The sequence below is a fragment of the Xiphophorus couchianus genome, chromosome 7 (genome assembly GCF_001444195.1).
Source record: "Xiphophorus couchianus chromosome 7, X_couchianus-1.0, whole genome shotgun sequence".
In the NCBI taxonomy this organism is placed as follows: domain Eukaryota; kingdom Metazoa; phylum Chordata; class Actinopteri; order Cyprinodontiformes; family Poeciliidae; genus Xiphophorus; species Xiphophorus couchianus.
The window spans coordinates 4,674,960-4,680,959 of NC_040234.1; positions in this window are offsets into that span (position 1 = coordinate 4,674,960).

Sequence of the window (6,000 nt, forward strand, 5' to 3'; positions counted from 1 at the left end):
ATGAGTGCCATCATCAAAATCATTATTACACATCAAATATGTAGGTAGATTTATCATTTATTATGGTTCAAAAGCAACTCTAAACAGCTGGGCTTTTAGTCTACATTTAAAGGAGCTCAGTGTTTCAGCTGTTTTGGAAGTTTGTTCCAGATTTGTGGTGCGTAGAAGCTGAATGCTGCTTCTCCATGTTTTGGTTCTGGTTCTGGGTATGCAGACCAGACCAGAACTTCCAGACGTGAGAGGTCTGGAAGTTACTTTATAAACTGTCTTTGGTGGCTCTGAGGGTTGCTTTAGCGTTGGTACGTTTCAAACATGTTTTCCTCGATACTCTCGGTTTGTCTTTGTGCCTTCACCTATTCATGGATCATCTAATTATCCTCAGAATTACCACAGATCACTGTAACACCCCACTGTGGGTGCTACAGTAATCTGCTTCACTTTAATCAGATTAGGAATATTCACATCTGCACCACTAACAGCACAGAGGACTCTCTAGTAGTTTAGAGTACAGTCATAAAAGTCAGAGCAGCGCAGCAGTCAGAGGGTTTGATTAAAGGTGTGAAAGCACGCCGGCCAGCGGGAGTGACTCATTTCAGCACCCGACTTACCCCCTGAGGCCGCTTCTGAGGCGGCCGACTGGATGTGTTGTTACCCCCTCCCTCCCCCAAAGTAAAGCTGCTGCAGTAACAACCAATCACGCTGCATTTAATGAATCAAGAAGACAGTCCGGGTCGGGTTCATCAACTCCGGAGCAGAGTCACAGCAAAGGGAAAAGGCATCAACACAAACCAAGCAGCAGAACCTCTCACAACGTACAGCGCAGATCAACATTTTACAACATTATGGCTCCAAGTCTTGTTCTTGGTCGACACCTGGAATAGTTGCTTTTTCATTTGTTCACTGTCATGAGACTGGATGAACATATTAGGACATATTAGGACATAATAAACATGTTCTGTGCTTTAAGAGAATCTGTAACACATAAAGAAGAGCCAAACTGGAAAAACTGTGTGACAAACAAACTACGTACACCCTTCCTAGAGACGCATCAATCCGATAATTATATCTGTATCAGTTCTGTTATTGAAAAAAATTGTAGCTCGGGTATCGGTGACGATGTGACCGGTCCACAAGGGCAGATCTATTTAGTCTAATTCTATGCTTTGTGCTCTGAGCTCATGCTTTATTATTTATTTTGCATCATATTTAGGATTCCTAATTACACTTTCTGAACCATCTGAAAGGTTTGCTGCAGTTTATTTTTACATGTTTGACCAAAGTAGTCGATCTTATTGTTTCAGTTTCTTTATTTATTTTCCATTGGCTGTTTTACTTCTAATTGCACCGACTGAACAAATGAAAGTTGTTTTTACATTTTGACCAAACCTGTGAAGCTGTTGGTGTATTTCAGTGAGCTGTACTACTGCAGAGTTATCAGATACATTTGTAATTCAGTACATTTATGTCTGCATTATAAAAAGGGAGATATTTCCAACTTTCATCAGTACTAGTAAAAGCTTATGTTTGAGGTCTGTGTGTGATATTAATCTTGTTTTGGATTAGATATTAAATCACAAAGATATTAAACTTCTGTAAAAATCTTTTGTTAAAAAAAACAAACAAAAAAACCTCTTAAAGTTGTTGGATATATCTTCCCGTCCTCGAAAAAGAAAGATTAAAATTCATCTTTAAAAGCAGAAAACTACATATCACTAATTGCTATGACGAGTGTACATACTGTGACAGAAGTCCAAATTATACAAGCAATTTTCCTGAGAAATATTCTACATGATGATATTTGAGGTTTTCCAGAGGCTTGAATCTGCATCACTTCCTCCTCCGTCTGTGGAATGAATTGTCTTGTAACCAATATTTTGTTACGACGCTCAGATGACTAATGACTAAATTGGCAACGACACTCTGTTTTGACAGTTTAATTAACTCAAACCGATGTAACCCATCAGTCCCTGGAGTTTTTCATATAAAATAACATAAACAATACAAGTGACTTCCTTTTAGCCCACACCAACTGAGCTTCGTTTTACTAGATGGTTTTAAACTGGTGGAACATTTTCTGTTTTTTTATTTCTATTTGTTTTTTATTGCCCCGCAAGGGGTCTTTTTTGTGGGCTCTAGTGTCCCTTTTTCAAAGTAGGCTGACAGGAAAGGGGGAAGGAGAGGGGGAAGACATGCGGTAAACGTCGTCGGGTCCGGGAGTCGAACCCGCGACTGAATGTGTGTCGCACTAACCCCTCCGCCACCACGGCACGCCCCTGGTGGAACATTTTTAAGGCGGAAACATCCAATCAAAGCTTGAATCTAAATGTTTTCTGACAGACAGCTGTTTATTCAGAGCAAATGTTTGGTAAACACATATGTATCTTTTTTATTCCAAAATACATGCAAAATGTCCTTCTAGGCTCCTGTAGCGTGCGTTGTGCTGTCGGCGTTTCAACAAATCGAATGCTCATGGATTTTTACTCGCGCTCTGGGGAGAAGCTGAGTGGACATGTTTCATTTTCATTATTACTTTTTAAAATAATTGCGATACGCAGCAGCAGTAATGAACAACTCCTTAACCTAATAACAAAAATAAATGTAAAAACAAAAGCAACCCAAAACGAGATCATATTCCACTAACAACACCAATGACAGAATCAAAACATGGACAATGTTAATAAACAAAAACAATGTTTTCCCAGAAATATTCTTTTGGGTTTTCTCATCTGAAACAAACGGACGAAATGAGTGGAAAAAAACTTCCATTCCTTTCAGGTGTCGTCCGAGAAGACGCCGTAAAACATTTGAGTCGCATTTTGTTCCGACTCTTTGCGTCAAATAAATCTGGAGAGGTTTAGATTTTGAGCTCAAGTCTGACTCTGTGAAAGTTAAACTTAAAGCAGCGAGTTGTGTTAACTTTTTTATTCATTTGTTCGTATCTCCGAGAGTTGAATAAACGAGAGTTTTTAAATTAGCACAAATAAAACCTGAAATACTAAAAAATGTGGGACCGGGGACTAATTTCCAGGTTGCTTAGCGACAGGTTTATGTATCTTACAACATAATTATTATTGTTGGCCTGTTGAGAAAATAGCGATAGGGGAAAGAAAGACCTTCCAAACACTCCATTGCTGATTTTTTTTTTAATGCTGAGCTAAAAAAAAAAAAGTTTGACCGTTATGAACACCCAGGTTTAAAGCTCTGAGCAAACAGGGAGTGATCTATACTATTAGTGCCAACTCAAACAAATCATGGAGTCACACATTGTGGACATAAGACTCTAAAATCTGGTTTAGTGTTGAGTCTGATTTATGGGTTATGGTATTAAACACGGTTTTTGAAAACAGCCATTCTGTGAGGACTACTGCTAAGGTGTGGTTTAACTGTCGGGTAACCAGACGTGAGTCAACAGTTTGTAGTGTAACATTTTGGATATTCATCTAAAATTGCCCCATCAGTGACTTTAATGGCCGTTTTCAACCGTTAAACGTGGGTGAAACCCAACAGCAAATGAGTTATTTTAGATCAAAGATGCCGTTCTGTGATGCCAACATCTCTTAACTGGTCGGCTGGTTTATCTGTTGATCCAGTTATGTTTGTTACCATGTTGAAGTGTAAGAAGTCAGTGTGGGACGTTCGTTTTTTACAGCATTGTGCCTTTAATCAGTCTATCAAGTTTATTTGTGCAGCACATTTCAGCAACAACGCAGTTCAAAGGGCTTTGTCTCATAAAAACACGAAAACAAAAAGTCACACAAACCTCATACAGTCACCAATCTGAGAACAAACAGTAAAACAAAAGGTCAATATGCAATAATTTCTGCTATGAAAACCCGACTTTGCAATGCAATTTTTAAAAACTTTCCCCTCTAACAGAATCTTTTGTTTTTCACAGAATAAATGCCACATTAAATGTGGAAAATGGTTTTAAATGATTCATCAAGGCCTCACAAAACCTGGTGTTTTGTTTTTACAGGGGTGTGTGAACACTTATGAGCCAACATACCGGAAAGATTTCAGGTTCTTTTTCTACAAATATTCTTTGCTTTTCTTCAGTGTCTAGTCATGAAACTCTATTACTTTAGGACTGACCGTAGTGAGAGCAACATCTCTTCCTCCTAGCAGTTTAAAGAGACGGCGTACGCAATTTACACGGATATGTCTGTGATGATGGTTTCCATTCAGGAGGGTTATTTCCTGACTGGAGAGCGGCTGGGTTTCCCAGTGACCCGTTTCGTCCGGGTCAGTTGCTAATCAAAGGAAGGACAACACTCACTCCCACACACTCACACTTAATGTGTTCTGAGTTTAAGAGGTAGCAAGCAGCAGCTGGCCAAAATGTTACACGTTCCTGCTAAAAAAATATCATGTAAGGTGACCACAATTTGAAGATAAGCAGACATGTTGCTGTGTATTTACCTAACTTATCTTTAAATTAGATAAATATACAGTCAAAGGAGGATGATAAACTTGAGGCATCTCACTTAAAACTGAAATATGTATTTTGTTTTACAACACAAGATTTGTTACACAAAGGTTGTGACAGTGTAATATGAGACAGAAACAGCCAATCAGAGCCAGGAGGAGGGTCTTAGTGCTGTCAATCAACCTTTGATATTTAACCTTGCTATACTACAGCTGGTTCACCACAACAGAACCTGCTACAAATGCTACGGCTAGTTAGAATTTGCGCTAATTATCACAGCACTGGCATTTGCTAACTAGCATTTGCTAGTTTATCCTCTGATATGACAGCAGATAAATGGTTTTCCTGTAACTGTAAGTTGTTCCTCCGCCATTAACACATTTAGCAGCAAGTACATGAGTTTGATTGACGGTGCTTTGTTAGAGAAAACATGTCAATCCAAACGACAAAATCTAAACAAATTTACAAACTCATCAATGTTACTAAGTGGTCTACAAAAAAAAACAAACAAAAAAGAACCAAAACATTTGATATCAGTGACTTCATACACCCATTGAAACAGAAAATGCTGGGCCGGCCCTTTATGAGTAGCTTTTCAGCGAGATATAAAAGCTTGTTTTACGTCAATAATTCCTTAATATTAATGAAAAAGTACTTGCTCCTTTGTCAGATAATTTCACTCATCACAAGACATTTTTCCCATGTTGTAAGTGAAATAATTTGCCCTTGGAACTAGAACTTTTTCATCAATATTAAGGAATTATTGACTTAAAACGAGCTTCTATATCTTGCACTTGGAAGTTAGTTTTGTCTTATTTCAAGTCTATGAAGATATTTGTAAGAAACCAGACCAAATAGTTGGTAAGATTTTGTGTTTTTGCAGTGTTAGTGAACCCTCTCAGTACTGTGGGTCCCAGAAGTTACAGAATATTAGAGTTGCAAAAGCGGCGACTACCGCTGGAGCAAAAGGCACAACAGCAGATGTACAAATATCTTCAATAAACCTGAATATACTGTAAGTGAGATTAAAATGGCTTCCCTCAGCCAATAATGGCCTCTCCTTTCAAGAGATTTTATGTCATTTATCCCTCACGCCATCACTTGGATCTCCTGGGTCATGCAGTCAAGCACTCTTATACAAAAGAAAAGCTAAGTGGAGCCATGTTGTACCTGCAGGAGTGCTGATGGAAGACAGTGAGGATCTAAACACGAAGCATGAAAAGAGATGCTTCAAAACGCAGCAGGTTTAACGGAGACTCCTGATGTATCAATCAATCAATCAATCAAATTTTATTTGTATGGCACATTTCAGCAGCAAGGCATTTCAAAGTGCTTGTCCGTTATCCTGCAATAGCTAGCCCCGCCCACTTCATCACAACCCTCCGGGGCTGACTACTGACCAGTTCTCTGTCTAACAGGTCTGGAAAATCTCTAAGACCTGGGTATTACCCTAAACGAGATCTATAAGAGATAATCTATTCAAACTGGTGTCGAAAGCGATTCGTCTAGCTCTAACTACCTTCAATCCAGAAGCTACGACCCTTTTCAGTTAAGGAACAATCAACTGAGTAGCC